The 20,829-nt window shown below is 38.5% G+C and overlaps 1 long non-coding RNA gene across 1 annotated transcript in view; it reads right to left on the bottom strand.

The window, feature by feature from the left end:
* The window catches only part of LOC143653131 (uncharacterized), a 46,577-nt gene extending 37,651 nt beyond the window's left edge, over positions 1-8,926 (bottom strand). The window contains exons 1-2 of the long non-coding RNA XR_013161117.1: positions 8,758-8,926; positions 8,310-8,528 (exon numbers count right to left, since the gene is read on the bottom strand). This is a non-coding gene — a long non-coding RNA (uncharacterized LOC143653131). The remainder of the gene's footprint in view (positions 1-8,309; positions 8,529-8,757) is intronic.
* Positions 8,927-20,829: the final 11,903 nt, after the last annotated feature.

Genomic DNA, 20,829 nt, shown 5'->3' with positions numbered 1-20,829 from the left:
AGAGTGGCTGCCAGCCACATATTCATAGTCTTCTCAAGCTGCTTTAGAATTTCTATTGCCCACTGTCTGCCTCTTGTCAAGGCATTTATCACAAACTGCCTAGTATTATAGTGATTTATGTACATTTAGCATTTCCTCTTCAGGACTATTAACACTTCAGATAGAGGATTTGTGTTTCATTGGCTTTCATGTTCCCACTCTATCCTCAATGCCTAGCATGAATGTAGATATGTACTGTGTCTATCTGTATATGTATATGCATGCATGCCACCAAATGAACATTTATCATGTGCCAGACACTATGCTAAGCACTGGGGATACAGCTGTGAATAAACAAACATCCCAGTCCTTGAGGTGTTTACATCATAGTGAAAGAGACAAACAATAATCAAGATAAGTAAGATACACATTTCCTTAGAGATTGTCAAGGGCTAGGGAGAGTAATAAAGAAAGGAAGGAGTAGAAGCCACTTTGGTTGAGATGATAGCAAGAGTGGTGACACAATTTTACATAGGGTGGGCAGGGAAAGCGTCGCTAAGAGAGTGACATTTGAATAGAGCCTGAAAGGAAATGAGGGGGTCATGCAGTTAACTGTAGAGCATCCCAGTTGAAGGGAATCCCAACAATAATGACTCCGGCAGCAGACACATGTCTAGTGCTTTTGGGGAATAGGAAGGAGGCACTGTGGTTGGAGTGGAGTGAGTGACCAGGAGTGTATAGGAGTGGAGGACAGAGAGGCCAGATTGTTTAGAACCTTGTAGGCTACTGGGAGGACTCTGGGCTTTATCCTTTTTGAGAAGCCATGGGAAAGGTTTGGCAGAGTATATATTATAACTTTTTAGCATGTTCACTATGGTTGCGATATGGGGAATAGACTATAGATGTGAGGCTGGAATAGAGTAGAGAGTTGGGCAACTATTGCAATAAATAAATGAGCAATGGTGTGGCTTGGACAAGGATGTAGCTGTGAAGAGTGTGAGAAGAGGCTGGATTTTGGATAAATTGTGAAGACAGAATAGATAGGATTTACTGAAAGATTGAATGTAAGGTGTGAGAGACAAAGAGGAATAACACGATCCTAAGATGTTTGGCTTGAAAAATGGAAGAATGGAAATTGGCGATGTCTATGAAAAGAGCAGAATTTGGGGAAGGGGGTTGGGGACAGGAGAGACAGAAGCTCAGGTTTTGATACAAGTTTAAAATGTCTATAGAAATCCAGATGGATATATGAAGTAGGCAAATGGACATATAAGTCTAAGGTTCAAGGGAGAGGAATGGATCAGAAATTTATAAATTTGAGAGTGATCAGCACAAAGACAGTATTTAAAGCCATGAAATTCAATGAGATTCACAAAAGAGAGAGCATGGCTAGAAAAAAGGGAGAGCTCCCTCCAATATTTAGAATGAACAAAGGAGACTGAGAGGGGTGGATAGAGAGTTAGGGAGAAACTAGGCAAGTGTGGTATCTTAGAAGTCAAGTGAAGAGAATGTTCCAAGAAGGAGTAAGGGAGCTACTGTATCAAATGCTGCTAATGGGACAATCAGAAGACATTCAGCATTGACCTTAGATTTAGCAACATGGAGACATTGGTGATCTTGACAAGAGCAGTTTTGGTTGAGTGATCTGAATGAAAGTCTGATTTGAGTGGGTCCAAGAGGCAATGGAAAGAGAGAAATTTGACTGGGTGAGTACTGACAATTCTTTACTGAATTTTCTATGAAAGGAGAGAAATGAAGAAAGTGGGGGATCAAGAAAGTTCTTTAATTTTTTAAGAAAAGCGAAATAGCAGATATTGTGGTTATGGAAATTGTTGATGTAGGAGGGAAAATGGAGAATTTCTGATTAAATGAGAGGAGGTGGGATCCATGGTAATTATGGAGGTACACGAAAAAGTACAGAGAGTTCACTCCGCAATAATAAGAGAGAAGGTAGCTATGTGGGCATAGATGCAATAGGTGAGTGGACATGGTGGTGTAAACTTATGGAAGTTCCTTACTGATTGCTTCTTTTTTCTCAGTAACAGAAATCAAACTCATTAGATAAAAGACAGGAGAAGAGAGGCTAGGAGTTTGAGGAAGGAAGAGAGGGAATTAACCATCTAGGGGGTGGGAGAATGAATGAACTAGGGGAAAATAGTGTGATTTCCAAGCAACATTAAGGTACCACTTGAAGTTAGTGATCATGAATTTAAAGCATAGCCAGGCAAATGATTATAACAATTGACTATGGTGTTTAACTTGGGAAAGGAGAAAAGTGAAAACACAATGGGGAAGACTGCTTAAAAGTGGGAAGAATTTACGGATTATAGGTCCTGCTGAGGTCAAAGGACTAATGAAGTTGAGGCATTAGGGAAAGTGAGGTGTAAAGCTAGGCAGTGGGCAGGTTGAAAAACTGGGACAGTAGAAATTAGATTATGGTGGGAAAGCAGTTACTGGTAATGACAATATCAAGATAATTAAAATCATCAGTTGTAACAAGGACAGATATAGAATGGTATAATCTAATGATCTGAGAATCAAAGCTGGTGATTTTAGGGGTCTGGAAGGAAAAAGAAATGGAAGTAGTAATAAAGAGCAAGAAAGGCACCTAATTACCTTTCTTCAGACCCAATGTACAGGTGTTGGGAGAGAGTGGCATTTAAGAGGGCTGTGAGTGAACTAGTACCCTCAGGGGACAGCTAGGTTTCAGTTAGGGCATGGAAGTGAATGGAATGCTCATAAGTTAAGTTGCAATAAGGGATATTTTGCTAATGATGCATGATGAATATGAGCATTGGGTTTCATTTTGGTCTACAGGAGATGGGAAGGAGCTAGAAATGGGAGTCAGAATAGATGGTGGAGATTACAGCACAGGATATGGAAGACTTGAGTGACTTGTCTCTTTTTGGATTATTTCTAATGTTCTCCATCTTGCAACAAATCATTGGTATTGTTTTATTCAAAGACTCCTGCTCCTAACATACCCCTATCCCCACCCTTCAGTTCACAAAACTAGAACCTCAACTCAGCATGAATAAAACAGCCATGGGAAAGAATATGAGGATTAAAGATCTAGGGGGCTCGACAATGAGTGGCAGAAGGAAGGAATTTATAGGGGTTGCATATATGTGCCAAGTGCAAATTTCATTTAGCCACAATTTTCCCTGGAAAAAAAACTGCTTAAAATAATGACAAGAATTGAAACTTCTTGAGGATATTGTGCAAAAACCAACCAAACAAAAAACATACAAACCAAGCTAAAGCAAAATAGAGTTTAATAAAACTTGGTGTTAAAGCTATATAAAAGCCACATAAGACTGATATATCTCCAAATCTTCTACTATTGCTGTGAAAAGTGACAGATGCTTTAAAACATTTTCTTTTCCCAAGATCATTGACCAGATTTGAAAATAAATTGCAGATTGTGCCAAAGAACTACTGAATAACCCAATCTGAAATGGTTAAGCCAGTTTGGCAGTGGCCATCACTGCTTCCTAGTCCCTTGTTGTCTTCCTGCCTTGTGCTTGTGTGTTGGGGATGTGGAGCAGACGAGGTGGGTGTTTGGGTCTTTGCATCGCCCTGTGTGTGCTCTTTCCTTTCATCCTCCCACATAAATCTCTGTGTAGGTGTCTCCCTAATGCCCTTAGGTGGGCACTTGGTTTCCAGAACTACTTAGTTGGACTGAGATTATGCCTCATCAAGAGTGCCCTCTACTGAGGAATTTATATATGTTCTAACAAGAGGCAAGGTGGGGAAGGCAACAAACAGGTAGCCCTGCTTGGGATCACAGTTCTGCCTGCCCTCCGGCAACCTTTTCTGTGCTGTGGTCTGAAGTTCCCACTTTGAGATCTGAGGTTATCTCTTCTAACTCTTTGATCAGAGTGACTCCACTGGGTCAGTTTCTCCCCAACTGATCTTGGGATGTGTGTGCATGCTCTAGTTGACCCAAATGTTGGAGATAAAGGGTTGATGGCTTTCCCCTCATGGCCTCTTTACATTCTCCCTCATTGGGAAATGAATAGGACAAAAATGTAAATGATGCCCACACTAGGATTCCCTTCTTCACTTTGAACTGGCAGCATTTGATCTGAAGTTTGCTGAAAGGGTATTCTATTTGTTCTCGGAATAGATGTGAGGTTAGGGCAGCAGACTTAGACTTCCAAATTACCTCCACATCCCTCACCCTAAAGGGTTAAACCTTCTTAGAAATATGAAAAATGAACTTGAAATTCTTGGTGTTGGTGGTGATGCATTCATTTTGTGTGGCTTCTTGGATGTGAATTTATCTTGGCAATTCTAGCTGTTAATGGAGGAAGAGGTGAAGGCCATGGTGAGGTTTACTAAAGAATATATTGGAGAGAGAGATTCTTCTCTATCTAGCACTTCTTAATAAATAAAATCCTAAACCACACATTTCTCACTAAATATAGGATGGATTAGAACAAATTTAGCAGAATCAGCAAAATTGATTTCACTTTCTTTTTGTCCTCCTGCCCTTTTTAGGAAAGATATGTACAGAAAATAGTTTCAAATACTTAGAAATTATGGGGGAATCTTTGCTTTCGAAGTCTTCTCTGAATATCATTGGCAATATCTGATTGCGTAGTCCCCATGGATTCCCATGAGGCTTTCATTCCTATGCCCTCTTTTTAATTTGCTTCTCTGGGTTGTATTAGTACACTGCAGTGCAGAATCCTAGAAGGCTTTTATTGTGAATCAGGCACAAATCACAATGCATGATTCTGTTACACTTGGCTTTCCTCAAGTTAACATAATCTTTCTTTACTTGTTGAAGTTATTATTGCATTTCTTCTTCCAGAAATTAAGCTCACAGAGTTGGATTTGCTGGGTCCTAAAGCTATTGATATCTTTTGAGAAATAATAAAGATAGCTAATATTTATTGAGCACTCAGTATACACCAGGGAAGGAGCCACACACTTTATGTGCATTATAGTATTTAATTCTTACAACTACTCTGTGGGGAACTTGTTAACATCATCCTGTTTCTACAGTGAAGAAAACTAAAGCTTGCAGTCCTCAGCTTACTCAAAGCGACATGGTTAAGAAGGCACATCTATGACTCAAATTCACATATGCTATATTCTAACCCCCTTACCTATGTGCTCAACTGCAAGTTATGCAGCTTGTAATTTTGATTTGAGGTTTTGTTATCATAACTTGGGAGTAGTAGATTTGAGAGGCAAAATGGCTATAAATCAGATAAAATATTACTTAATACTATTCATACTTGAAAAACTACATCTTTAAGTTTCAGAGTGACAGCTGCTAGATTGCAATATTTACTAAGCAAGAATTCTGCTTTAGCTAATCATATAGTCAAGTGCTAGGGAAGGTCATAAAGACTAAAGTTTAATGAGATAGACTTGTGTTTATAATAGTGTATGAGAGAAAGGTAAAGTGTAAAATGCTTTCATGTTTATGTGTGTGGCATGGTGTGTGTGTGAGTGTGGTGTGCATAGTGTGATGCGGCATGTCTGTGGTATATCTGTGTATGTGAATAGTGTCTGTGTTGTGTGATTTGCTTTTTTCTGTGTGTGGGTTTGATGTGTGGCTGTATATGCATATGTGGGATGTGTGTGTGTGTACATATATGAGCAGTCTGTGTACATGTGGGGTATGTATATATGGTGTGTGCATGTATGCGTGTTCCTCTCTGTATATGTTTCATGCTTTAGTGTGGTGTATGTGCTGTGCTGTGTTTGTGTTTGTGTGTGGTGTATGGATGCACATGTTTGTGCTCATAGGAGCAGGCATGCATGTGTGAGTTTGTGCACATGGGAGGGTTGTGCTGGTAGTGGTGGAGTGCAATTATCCCACAGAAAGATCTTGGATTTCATTTTCTTTTTCAGCCTTCAGACTTGACTTAAATTTTCAATATGATGTTTGTCCTCAGTTACAAAGAAATCAGGAGACACTTTCAAGGAAATGGTCAAGTTACAATAATTGAAAGAAACACGTGACTAAAATGCACCAGATTTTTTTCAGTGAAAGCTATGGTACAGTCATAATTTACAATGAAAGCTTAGCACACATGGAATGCCCTGATACCAAAGAAATGTCTGTGCTGGTTTGAAAATGTTATGTACCCCAGAAAAGCCATTGTGCTGGTTTGAAAGGATTGTGTGCCCTAGAAGAGCCATATTTTAATCCTGATCCATTTTGTGGATTTTTAATCCCTATTCGGTGCTGTAGGCTAGAAACTTGATTAGATGGAGATGAGACTCCACCCATTCCAGGTGGATCTTGATCAGTTTACTAGAATCCTAAAAAGAGGAAGCATTTTGGAGACAGCCCCAGAGCCACCAACAGAGCCACAAGACCCACAGAGCCCATACAGACAGAGACCTTGGAGATGTAGAAGGAAAATACCCCTGGGGAGCTTCATGAGACAAGCCTGGTGAGAAAGCTAGTAGACGTCGCCATGTTTGCCATGTACCTTTCCAGTCGAGAGAGAAACTCTGAACTTCATTGGCCTTTCTTGAGTGAAGGAAACCTGTTGCTGGTGCCTTAATTTGGTCATTTTTATAGACTTGCTTTAATTTGGAGATGTTCATGGCTTTAGAACTTTAAACTTGCAACTTAATAAATTCCCCCTTTATAAAAAGCTTCTCTGTTTCTGGTATATTGCATTCCAGAAGCTTACAAATTAGAACAGCTGTGTTCTTTTAATCCTAGTCCAATATTTTGGGGCAGACTTATTGTTTGAGCAGGACCTTTTGATTAGGTTGTTTCCATGGATGTAACTCTGCTTATTCATGGTGGGCCTTTACTCTTTTTGAGTCCTTTAAAAGGGGGATATTTTGGAGAAGCATCCAAACAGATGCTTGGAGAGCCAACACAGATGGCTGAGGCCTTGATACAGAAGTTTGAAGAAGTCAAAAAAACTCACAGGAGCTGAGAGAGCTGTTTGAAACCACATGTTAGAAGAGAAGGACAGCAGACATCACCATATACCTTCCCATGTGATGGAGAAACCCCAAATACCATCGTCTTTTCTTCTAAATCAAGATATCTTTCTCTGGATGCCTTAATTTGGACATTTTCAAGACCTCAGAACTGTAAATTTATAACCTAATGAATCCCCTTTATAAAAGCCAACCCATTTCTGTTATATTGCATTCTGGCAGCATTAGCAAAGCAAAACAAAGTCTGTGCTTTGTATGTATATGAGCAAGGAATCTGACATCATTTTTCTTCCAACGAAGTACAAGTGAATTGATCTGTATTGCCCTACCCAGTTCATTTGGCAATAAACTGGATTAGACCTAGAGTGGGGATACTGATGCATCATAAATGGGCTTCCTCTCCCCACTCTCAAATCTAATACAGACATTATCAATTCATCACAAAATCCCCCACCTTCACCCAGCTAGGAGCTGTCTGCTAATCTTCGAATGTTTGGCTCTTTGGCCTCAACTTCAATTTCAGTTTCCAGCCCAACCAAATCTGTGGTTATCCCCTATGTACTCTGGTACATGGGTGATGGCTGTTGATAATGGGCTCTATCTGTATCTACCCTTTGCTTAAGCATCTCCTATTTTATCACCTGGAAAGTTTGTGTTCTAGTCTAAGAAATTAATGGAACATGGCCAATTGTTTGGTTGGCATCAGTTTGGGTCAATCTTAGCTTTTGATAGGACGTGGAGAACCGGCTATGTTATGTCTTACTTGCCCATTTGCATTGGTAAGCCTTTAAAGTCAGGAGTGAAGCTTTGTATTTCTTTGGTTTCCCCGAATGTTGCATCAGCCTGGATCCTGAACAAATAGCAGGACATGTAAAAACATGTATGAATCTTACAAACAATGTTGAGTAAAAGAAGTAAGAATACAATGAAATTCCATTTGCAATAATATTCCATTTATATAAATTTCAAATATGGGTAAAACTAAGCTATATTGTTTAGGGATGCAAGCATCGGACTACTTTTTGAGGTAGTTGCTTTGCTCAGTTGTCTCTCATTTGCCTGTGGGGTCATGTGGGCTACTTTGATAACTTTTATTGGGCCAGACTCAAGACCACCGGTCCTTAACCATGAGATTTTACCCCGAGGGGACACTTGGCAATGTCTGGGGACATCTTTGTCACAAATAAGGGAAACTACTGCATCTAGTGGATAGAGGTCAGAGATGCTACTAAACATCCTACAATGCCCAGGACAATCTTTTGCAACAAAGGATTATTTAAGCCAGAATGTCAACAGTGCTACTTCCACAAAACCCTGTTCTAGTTTGTGTCAACCCCTGTGAGTTCAAGGAGAGAGGAGAAAAGCCTTAGGACTCCCAGTTATTCTCCTTAGGAATCACCTACCTGGCAACCCTTCCGTGACTCGGGCTTTGTTTTCAAACGCTCAGAGAGAATGGGGCCTGGCAAAGGGATGTCACTTTGCTTGCAGGAGGAGCTTATGGTGGAAGGGAGGGCTCTTGAAGCTATTCGGTCCCATTTGCTTTCTTTGCTTTCCCTCTTCAGCTGCGCTTCCGCTCTGCTTTGATTCTCCTGCATCCGTTGTTTGTCCACTGCTGTGGATTTCTGAAGAGAGAAAGCAGGTAGTTATTGCCCTAAAAAAATGGAGCAGAAAAGGCAGAAGTACAACTAATTTTGTTTCTCCAACTTATCCTCCTAGAATATCAATCACTTGCCATCCTAGGCTGCAGCCACAACCCACAGCACCACTAGAGGCACACACACCCAGTTCAAAGCAGCCATCCATCAACCTAGATTTTTTTTCTCTTTCTTTTTCCTCTTCCCCTTCTTTCACCTCCCTCCTCTTCTCCTTCTTTTCCTTTTCCTTCCTCCTTTTACTTGTCCCCCCTTTCTCTTCCTTCTCCTCTTCCTTCCTTTCTACTCCTCCTCCTCCTTCTTTATCTTCCTCATCTCCTCTTCCTTCTTTTTTCCCTCTTTAATCCCTAAAGTTCATATATTGCTCTGTAGTTTCTCTGTGTCTTATTTTGCTGGAGGGAGCCAGCATTCTATTATAATTCTCCATCTTCACAGGCATTCTGGCCATTATGATGACAGCAATAATTAGACTGGTGATTTTGCAGTCTTGTTGATTTTAGAAAATATTGCACAATCAATCCCTTGAAGATCAGTGGCTTTTTGGGCAGTATCTTCACAAACAGTAAAAGCACAATTTTGTTCCCATTTTCTGGCTAACTTCTTTCACTTTTCTGAATAAGTCCCTAGAATATAATTGGCTCTGTTTGGAACTATCACCGAAAAATACAAAGGAATAGTAACCAAATGCTTTCATTAAGTTACCCCCAAAGCTTTGGCTACTTGAGAAGTCATGTGATTGCTTTTTTAAAGGTAAAAGAGGACTTTTAAACCAAAGTTCTTTGGAGAAGTTTCTCAGGTGTCAGTTTACAGGGGATGAGAGACAGTTGCTAGTTGATGCTTAATTAGACCTGCTTTATTAAACGGATAGAATGTACACCACAGAATAACTTTCTTTGGAGAAGAATTCAAAACCAAATGAAAAAAGGGGAAAATCCAACATAAATTGGCACTAGATGAGAAAAGCAAGGTGATCAAGTGCTTTTCCCCAGAAATATGTTTATTTTGTTTTTGCCAAAGCTAAATGCGTTCCTCTTGAAGCACAGCCAAAAGTCCTTGAAGCCCTGCACATCTTTGGCTTTATTCATTCATTCCTGCATTTATTCATTCACTCCTGAAACATTGATTGACTAGGGCAGGGACTCTGTCCTGTTCACCACTGTATCCCTGGCATATAAACAATGCCAGGAACATGGTAAACAGTCGTTGAATATTTGTTGTATGAATGGTGTATAAATTGCCTATTTTGTGTCATCTGAACAAAATGAATAAACAAGAATATCTGCAGAGGGTTTTCAGCTTTCTAGTGTTTACCAAGCCAATTCCTGGCCTAGGTATTTATCATCACCTGCATTATTCCTTACTCCCACAGTCTTCTAAACTCTTCAGGTATAAGGCACTTAGCACATATTTGCGGGGTAAACTTGATGCTGAATTGGAGATTAGCACTATTGCTGACAAGAAGAATTTAAGAAGTTTTAATTCTGCTACTTTCGGAGCTCAGAGGCTATTAGCCTTTTTTCCTGGGCATTTCTTCATAGGCAGCCAGCTGCCTCCCTAGCAATAACCTCCACATCACCAAGCCCCTCCCTCCAGACACCAAAAGTTGTGAGATCTGGTTCAAGTATCCCACGGTACTGATGACCCAGCAGAGGCAGTAGTGAGAAGCCAGATTACACTCTCATGTCTCACAGGACAGGCTCTTTAATAGCAGTGATATTTGGTTACCCATGGTTATACTTGCTCTCAGAAATCCTCTTTTTTTTTCTTTAAAATGCCAGACTAAATTCTGTCTTCCACACTTATGAGAATGCATTTATTCAGAAATACAAGACTCACATTTCTGGTACAAGAACCAGACGTGTTGCTTTGTCCTCTGAGTCATCTAGACTGTTTGGTGTAAGGATAGCCTGAAGATATTTGGGATAAATTTCATTTATTTGAGTCATGCTGTGTTCTAGTTTGCTAGCTGCCGGAATGCAACATACCAGAGACGGACTGGCTTTTAATAAAAGGGGATTTATTTTGTTGGTTCTTCAGAGGAAAGGCAGCTTACTTTCCACTGAGGTTCTTTCTTACATGGAAGGCATGGTCTCTGCTGGTCTTCACTCCAGGCCCCTGGGTTCCAACAACTTTCCCCGGGGTGACTTCTTTCTGCATCTCCAAAGGCCTGGGCTGAGCTGCGAGTGCCGAGATGAGGAATGCTGAGCTGCTAGCAGTGCTGCGTTGCAATTTCTCATTTAAACACCAGCCAATTAAGTCAAACATCACTCATTGCAGCAGACACGCCTCCTAGCTGACTGCAGATGTAATTGGCAACAGATGAGGTTCACGTATGGTTGGCTTATGTCCGCAGCAACAAGACTAGGTGTGCTCACCTGGCCAAGTTGACAACTGAATCTAACTAACACATGCTGGTACAGACTTCAATTCCTTTTTCCCATAAATTTAAACAGAAGATAAGATATCAAATGTGATATGTTACCATCATTCATAGTCCTATTCAATTTGACTTTCTTTTGTCTCCAATACATTTTAATGCAATTTTATTGAGATATGTTCACACACTATATAATCACCCAAAGTATACAATCAATGATTCATAGTATGATCACATAGCTGTGCACTCATCACCACAATCAATTTTTGAACGTTTTTGTTCCTCCAAAAAAATTAAGATAAGAATAAAAATAAAAATAAAAAAGAACACACAAAACATCCCATGTCCCTAATCTCCCTTATTATTTATTTATCTATTGTTTTTATTTTCTTACTCATCTGTCCATACACTGGATAAAGGGACTGTCAGTCACAAGGTTTTCATAATCACACAGTCACACCATAAAACCTATATAATTAGGCAATCATCTTCAAGATTCAAGGTTACTGGATTACCGTTCAACAGTTTCAGGCATTTCCTTCTAGCCACTCCAATACCCCAAAACCTAAAAAAGGATATATATATATATACTGCATAAGAATAACCTCCAGAATGACTTTTTTTACTCTATTTGAAATCTCTCAGCCACTGACACTTTATTTTGTTTCATTTCTCTTCCCCATTTTGGTCAAGAAGGCTTTCTCAATCCCACAATGCCTGGACCCAACTCATCCCTGGGAGTCCTGTCTCATGTTACCAGGGAGATTTACACCCCTGGAAGTTATGTGCCACATAGAGGGGAGGGCAGTGAGTTCACCTGCAGAGTTGGCTTAGAGAGAGAGGCCGCATTTGAGCAACAAAAGAGACTCTCTGGATGTGACTTTTAGGCATAATTATAGGTAGGCTTAGCTTCTCTTTTGCAGGAATAAGTTTAGTAAGGGCAAGCCCTAAGATCAAGGGCTTGGCCTATTATATTGGTAGTTCCCAATGCCTGCAAGAATATCAGGAATTCCCAAGGTGGGGAAGTTTAATATGTCCACATTTTCCCCCAGTCTCTCAAGGGGATTTTGCAAATGCTTTTTTTATTTTCTGCCCAGATTAGTCTGTAATGTATCAGGGCATTACATTAATCCATACAAACCAACAAGGTCTCACTCCCTTTTCAAGGTTCCATGTAATTATGGTGTTCAAATAAACTGACCATACAAGCTAAATTAGATAGTGTGCTACAGAAAACAAAAAATTTGTACCAAATAAATATATTTTCCTTTGGTCTCACACAGAAGTTGAAGTTTTAAAATACAGTCTATATAATCCTTTATGCTTTAGTCTAATTTACCTTCATCCTATCCAGATAAGCTTCATATTTCTAATGAAGTCTGATCAATTTTTTAGCCTTTTAAACAGTTGTTGTTTGGGGTAATGCTGACTTTCTAGCTCTGAATCTGAGGTGTCACACAGAATTTCTGAAATTCTAGAAAATGACCATTCTTTACACAAAGCTCAGCATCTCAGAATTTAGAAATAACTGTTAGAACTCAGGAATAGATGTGACTGCTGTAACAGCTTAAAACTAGGAACCTTTATAATAAGGCTTCCACTGATAACCTATGCTCTCGAATTCAATTCTCAGACTTTGTACATTATTGTTAGTCCATATCAGTGAGTCATTATAATATTTGTTTTTTGGTTTCTGGCTTATTTCACTCAACATACTGTCCTAAAGATTCTTTCACCTAGTTGCATGCCTCTCCAGTAAATTTTAGTATGCAGTTTCTAAAGTTTGTGATTGCATATGTTATTGGGGGAAAAGTGTAAAATAGGATAGTGCTGAGGACAAATCTTGTGAATGGGCCTCCACAGTTCTCCTACCACCTGTAGGGTAGCTATTCCCCTCCTAGATCATATTTTTGGAGACCCAAATGTTTAGAGGGAGTAGTAAGTGGGGTGGGAAGGGAAATTTCCATGCAACCAAGATGGAGAAATGTTTGTTGAGTGCCTATTGCATACTAGGAACTTGTTGGGCTAAATGTTTTATAGTTATTATATGTTATCCCATTTAATCTTCATTGAGGCCCAAAAAGAAAGGTATTATTATGGATAGATGCAGGTAGGCAACTGAAGTAGAAAAACTGAGGCTGAGTAAAATACAATAACTTGCCAAAGGCCCCTTGATGAGTAAGTGAAGGAGCTAGGATTTAAATCTGGATCACCAGGTTTAGTGTCTGTTCCTTCACAACTCTTTGGCTCCATTAGTTTCCTCCTTTGCCCAAACTTCTAAAGAATTATCTGCTTTTCCTGTCTCAGAAGGAAAGAGTGGCAGCATGAAGATTAGGTAGCTTCCACCAACACACTCCAAGAAGACAGCATACATCCCAGTTGGCCACCTCGGGTCTCCACACCCCTCTCAAGACTCCCCTCTTCTTACAAGGCCTGTAAATGCGTGGGCTCCTTTTTATTGTTCTGAATTTTTTCTCCATCTGAGGGATGAACTTCATTTCTGTCATGATCTTCCATAAGGCAGAGTTTCAGATTTTTCTCCTCCCTCTATTCCTCTGTTTCCTCCTCCTCCTCATTCTTCCTCCTTTTCCTTCTATTTATTCTTTAAATTTTTTACTTTCCTTTGTGTCTTTGACTTTGATGATCTTCCAAGTGTCATCACTATTGTGTTTAGCACAGGACACTGCTTCTTCATTTATCCAATTAATATTTATGGGGTGCTTATTATGTACCAGACCCTGACCTTGATGCCAGTGGATGACAGTGAAGAAGGTACAAATCCTTCCCCAATCAGCTTTTCATTTGTGAGAAGACAAGTAACTGATCATTATAATTATATAATTATAGTGTAATAAGGGCTATAATAGGGGTAAGAAAAGATGCCATGTGGGCATATGTGATGAATTTTCAAGTCAGTGTTGTGGGTGGGAGAAATCAGGGAAGGCTTCCCAGAGGGGCTGACACTTAAGCTTGATGTGAAAGTGTAGACATCCTCTGGGGAGCATCTCATTCTATCAGCTCTAAAGATGAAACTTTTCTTCTCCCCCCTCTCTCTTACACTCTTGCCTCAACTTGGATTCCTTCAGCCTTACAAGGCTCTTGACATCTTGTTGTGTTTCTGCTAATCCAGCTAGGAATTCTTCATCCTCTCATAAATCAAAGTTTGGTGAAGCATTCCTCTGGCCCTTTCACCTTCTTCTTGGACACAACAACCAGCTTGTGTTGTTGTACATTTGTTTTTGACTTCTCCTACCTCCACCTACCCCTTACTTTGCTTCAGCTGGTCAAAATATTCTTCTCTTTAAATATTTATCATCTTTCCTAGTTTATGCCAGCTTTAAACTTAGTTAGCAAGCTCTCTGTGTTGTCATCCAAGACTGGCAGAAAACATTGAATAGGGTAGGGTCAAAGAGAATCGTGGCAAGACATTGGAGCTCACTTTTCCAATTCATATGTAATCATCAATCGGCACAAATCCACTCATAATAGATTATTGCTCAGGCCATATGAATTCATATCATCCTCTGGCTACCATGAAAGTTACTACAAAAAAAAAGCATAGAATCTTCAGGTTGAGAAGTCTCTCAGAGATCTTTGAAACAAACTTGCCATCCAATATCCTAGTTGTCTAGCCTCTTCTAACAACATGGACTTTGGCATCTTATGAGGCCTCTATTCTGGGGTTGGGTATCTCTGTTTAGAAAGATCTTCCTTCAGTTGACCCCACTCCCATGTAGGGGGGAAGACAATGGCTTCACTTGCAGAGTTGGGCTTAGAGAGAGTGAGGCCACATCTGAGCAACAAAAGGGGTCCTCTGGAGGTGACTCTTAGGCACACCTATAGGTGGGTTAAGCTTCTCCACTACATACATAAGCTTCACAAGAGCAAGCCTCAAAATCAAGGGCTTAGCCTATCGATTTTGCTGTCCCTAATGTTTGGCAAATAGTAATGTATTTTAAAATGTAAATGAGAGGTTCACATGTGATTCGGTGGTAGAATGCTTGCCTTCTATGCGGGAGACCTGGGTTTGATTCCGGGACCATGTACTCCCCTAAAAAAAAAGAAAAAGAAAAAAATGTAAATGAGGTAGACTTCATTCAAGAAATGACATGATTTATTTTGGGTATGTTCACACTGTTTAGGGGATTATTGCTTTCTACTCACTTAACATCTACTACTAAATAGGCTTCTTATAGGCTCAATTTCAAATTCAATATTGAGCGTTCAGAATTTACCTTGTGCATTTTCTACTCTCTTAGCACTTCACTCATTCTTCATAATTCCTCTATAATTTATAGACATCAGTTCCATGATTACATGTGCACTTTCTCTTAGTGTGCTGGTTTGAAATGATGTATGTACCCTAGAAAAGCTATGTTTTAATCCTAATCCCATTTTGTAAGGGCAGCCATTTCTTCTAATCGTTAGTCAATACTGTATGTTTGAAACTGTAATTAGATCATCTCCCTGGAGATGTGATTTAATCAAGACTGGTTGTTAAACTGGATTAGGTGATGACATGTCTCCACCCATTCAAGTGGGTCTTAGGTTTACTGGAGTCCTATAAAAGAGGAAACATTTTGGAGAATGAGAGATTCGGAGAGAGCAGAGAATGCTGCAGCACTATGAAGCAGAGTCCATGAGCCAACAACCTTTGGGGATGAAGAAGGAAAATGCCTCCTGGGGAGCTTCATGAAACCGGAAGCCGGAGAGAAAGCTAGCAGATGACACCGTGTTCACCATGTGCCCTTCCAACCGAGAGAGAAACCCTGAACTGTGTTCACCATGTGCCTTCTCACTTGAGAGAGAAACCCTGAACTTCATTGGCCTTCTTGAACCAAGATATCTTTCTATGGATGCCTTTGATTGGACATTTCTATAGATTTGTTTTAATTGGGACATTTTCTCAGCCTTAGAACTGTAAACTAGCAATTTATTAAATTCCCCTTTTTAAAAGTCATTCCGTTTCTGGTATATTGCATTCCGGCAGCTAAAAAACTGGAACACTTAGCATCTTGGGATCTATTTCATTTCCACTAGAAGACCTGATTTATTTTGAGTACTCATATGCTTTCTGATGGCCTTTTACTTCTCTCTAGTCAATTTTTTTCTATCTTTCTTATTTAAAAGTCCTTCTTGAGAGAGGGAAGCAAAATCAGTGTAACAATGTCCTTATCCCTTTGAAATATTTTCCCATTATATCATGTATGTCCAGCATAGAGTTCCTGCCTTCCTTGAGTACCTTCTTGTTGTAAATAAACTAAAAGTTCCTTTGAAGACACAGACCTTCTGGAACGTATTCTGACATTTCAAATGTAGTCTGGTCTTTGACCAAGTAACATCACTTCAGTGAGATTACCACATCTGTGACAGATTTACATTTCAAGAATGCTTGTTGCAGCATAACTTATAAAAAAATTTTGAAACAGCTCAGATGTTCAACAGTAACAATCCGTCTCATAAAGTATGGTAAAGCCACAATATCTAACAATAAACAGTGATTAAAATCCATATTAATACTCTATGACATTAGCAAAGATATGTAATATGTTGCTGGGTAAAAACACACTTTTAATTTAGAGTATGATTACATTATTTATACAAGATGCACAGAAAGAAGACAGATGGGAAACCTCAAAATATTAATAGGGATTCTTACAGGGTAGTGGGATTGTGAGTAGTTTCATTTTCCATTTTGCTTCTCTTTCAAAATACAATTAATAAAATTATTATCAAAGTTCTTTTTTTCCCTTTAGATTTTGCCTGAGTTTTAGTTTTCTTGGGACTTCTTAACAGGTACATAAACTAACTCTGCATGCATTTTCCTTTCCTATTTTCTACTTGCCTTTTAAAAATAAGAGTGTTGTAAAGGAGCTACCCATCCAGCCTCAGAGATTTCTTTGGCTGGCTTCTCCTCACACAACCCTGTTATCTGAATTCCTCCAAGAGGGTCCCATCATGTTTAACCACCTACTATTTTATGTTCTTAGGTCTTAGGTCATGGGATCTTCCCATGTTTCCTCAACACTTTTTTTTTAATATATCAACAAATCATAGCAGAGATTTTATTCTGTTTCACTTTTACACATTTACCAGAGTTATGTTAATTAACAGATAAAATGTAATTTATGTAGTTGTCTTGCCTTTCTTTGAAAATTTTCCTAGTTACACATGGAGCTATGACCTATAGCTGACCACATATGCTTTTAGAGAAGTATTAGAGCAAAGCTGTGCAACTGACAAATAAATTTGGCTCTTTCATGATCTGCAGCTTTTAAAAGAATAACTAAAACCATGACTAACAGCACCATACCATTATTTAACATCATATAGATTAGTATCAGAATATAACATGTACAGTGCAAATATTGTCAAATTTTTAGGAATTTTATACAATCTCTAAATTTATGAATAATGTTATTTCACCTATGCAAATTTAACCAGCAACAAGATAGAAAATCCCCTTTAACCTCTGTAATATTTCCCAAATACCTCCTATACAATATATTAAACTGTTTTAGCATTTTACTTATACAAGATGAAAGAACAAATTATTTCTAATAGTTTTCCGCTTAAGAATGAGAAGACTTGTCTTCTGAAATAAAGGATGATAAGGTCAACATAAACATTAACAAGGATATTATTGTGGTATAAAATCTTTGTTTTCTAGACAGAGTACTCAGTTGATTAAGAAACATTTTTTCAAAAAAAAATTTACATTAAGTCCAGTTTAACAATGCCTGCTATTTTAGCAAGGAGAAAACTAAACCTTAGTTTTGTTTGAATACCCAGTTTGACACAAAAGCTTTTTTTTTTTTTAAATATTTGATGGACTTATAAAATTTTAGTCAGCACTGACTGACAGACAGAATTCACTTTTATATACTCCCCCCTGCTTTTTTTTTTCACAACTTTCCATATCCATTCAGGACTTATAGTACATACTCAGAAATAAATTTGATAATAATTCACGAAGCTTTTTGAACATGTGTACTTCCTTCCAAAAACAGTATTCATGAAGGGAAGAAGAAAGAAATCTACAAAACAATGGAAAAAGGAAGAAATTTATGCTTGGGTTTGGAGCACAGCCATGCACCACCTCAATACTTTTTTATATCTATTCTCTTAAAGTATGGGGTGCGTGTGTTGGCTAAGACTAAAATTCTCATCCTAAATCCTCACACATTCCATGATGTCACATTTGCTTTCTTCCTGACATTTTCATTTGCTAGCAACTCCCCTTTTGTGGACTAGAACACCTTGCATTTTCTTTACTTCTAACTTTTTTTGAAACTAAATTCTCCAAACTAACATCACCCATTTATCCAATCCACTCATTCAACTAATTTAAGCAATGTCTAAAGGTTTTGATTGCTCCTATATTTCACTCTGTCCCAGATGAATGATCTTTATCAGAAATACATGTTTTCTTTCATGGGATATTCTCCCAAATGTACTCACATCATTATTTCTGTATTTTTCTCATTTTTTTCTAATCCTCATCTTCAGATTTATATATTTCCTTCTCTGTATACAAACATTTCTAATCTCACATCTTTATGACAGAATCAAGGGCCTTTCAGAGACACACAGAGGCCCCCTCCATTGTTTAAACCACCGTTTAGATTTCTGTAATTTGCAGCAAAAACACTCCTAAACTGAACATGAGTTTATAATTGTATGATGAGGATTTTCCCCAGTTCTGTCAGGTATCTCCTAGGACTGTTCATTGAGGCTTGCTTTGGAGACTCTGGACAAATGGCTCCTGATCCCCCACCGCGGCTCTGATTGGTACTTACTTTCGAAAAAGGAGTATTTTTCTATTATCATATGTCAATTGTGCATTCCATTTAACAAAATCCTATTGAAACTTATGGTATTATGCTTGCCTCTTTGTACTAAGAACTCAAAATCACTCTATTCATGTCCCTCTTTCTGTGCCTTAGTTGATGGACACTGGTAGCTGGGAGTATTGTTTCAAACTTCACTTATTCCCATTCAATAAATGCTTCTCAGTTGCTCTTTGGCAGCTTCCTGAAATTTTTTCCACTGATAGCTTCCTTCTCCATGAGTGATCCTGAAAGTTCTCTACCTTGCCACCCTCAACCTGGATTATACAGCTCGTTCTTTATCCTAACATAGAACATACAATAACTAGGGTCTGCTTTCTTTCCTTTTCCTTCTTCTTTTTCCTCCTTTTCCTATAAAACTTCCTTTTTCTTGCTTTTCTCTGTTAATTTTTTTCTATTCTTCTTTTCCTTATAATATCAATAAATAGGAGTCATAATCCTGGGTTTAAAATGCACCTAGGCTCAGTGTACGCCACCTGACCCTGACCCCTACCCCTACCCCTACCCCTACCGCAGTTTTGCTCCTGCTGCAATTACTCTCACAGTTCTCCTTTTTCCAACAGTTCTTCTTGGCTAGTATTCATAGCCTTCCTCTGCCTCCTTTACCTTCTGAGATGTCTCCATGAGGCATACTTCTTCCCAGCAGGTAATGTTTCTCATGAAAGCAAAATTTATTTTTTCCTTAAAACTCTGAAAATTTTTAAATAAAATTAATTTAAAAAACTCTCTGTAAGCTTAGCATCGCAGGTTATATTATTCCCTGAGGAGTTAAATGGCTCCTAATACCACAAAGTTGGTGGAAAAACCATGACTAGAATCTCCAATCAAGAACTCTACCAGATGACATGGAATCAAAACTTAATGTTACCAGTTCAAATTCATGTGTCATGTTTCATAAATAGAGGCAATTCTGTAAGCTGTGATGCTGACAGAACAATGTTGAAACATGCTATGTGGCAACTGGCCTCTCTTTTATGGTTGCGAGTTTCGATTTCTTGTTTAGTCTGTTTTTTCAGAAGATCTGATGCAAATTAGCAGGGTAGAGAGCCAGTACAAACAGAAAGCCTGCAGATACAGGAAAAATGAATTCATCTTGCAGGTGAAGCCAGTGTTTTCAGACACCTAGTCTCTTTTTTCCTTTCTAAAACTAGGTTTTGGCATTCATTTCCTTGTAGCAATTTGGAGCCATTTTATTTTGGCTTTTCATATATTCCAAAATGGGTTTTATTATATATATTGCAAAGGTTTAAAAAATTGTTCAGCAGATGATAATTTGCTTTCACCTTAGTTTTCTTAAAATGAAAATGGAAATTTAACCAAACCAAACCAAGCAGGCAGACTATCAATCAACAAAAATAAAAGAATTAAACAGTAAGATGTATCTAACATTACATAAAATGATTGTCATGATTCTTGATTCAGAGTCAAATAATGAAAGCAACTTTTATTCATTAAGTTTTTTTCATGTTCAAGAGCTATGCTATGTGCTGTCATGGATGTTTTCATTTATTATTCACAACTGTTCCAGAGATGTAACCACATTTTACAGATGAAGGAACTAAGAGCTGGAGAGTAACTTGGCAAGAGTCATGCTTTAAAAAAGAGGTAGAGTTAGACCTCACGCAAAGATGGTTGTGACCAAAATCTCCATGCTAGTAACTGCCACATGACAAATTATTTATTTAAAAAAGTACCAATTTTCTAAAGAATTATCTATATACCAATTTCAGAAATAATTAGGTTCTCATACCATTCATAAATAAATTTCAATTGTATAAAATATCTACAGTAAAAGGTATGATCACCTGAAAAGAGAAAATATAAGAGAAATATTTTTTATTACTGGGAGTCCTTATGGATTGAATTGTGTCCCAATTCAATAGCTATGTCAAACCTTAACTTTATCTCATGAATGTGACCCTATTTGGAAGTAGGATCTTTGAAGCTGATATTAGGTAAAATGAGGCTAAACTGGATGAGGGTGGGCCCTAATCCAATATGACTGGTGCCCTTATAAGGAGAAAAAACTTAGGCACAGGCAGAG

This window comes from Tamandua tetradactyla, chromosome 13 (genome assembly GCF_023851605.1).
Source record: "Tamandua tetradactyla isolate mTamTet1 chromosome 13, mTamTet1.pri, whole genome shotgun sequence".
NCBI lineage: Eukaryota > Metazoa > Chordata > Mammalia > Pilosa > Myrmecophagidae > Tamandua > Tamandua tetradactyla.
Note: the sequence above shows the minus strand (reverse complement) of the source record. Positions and strands in the feature narration are given on the sequence as shown.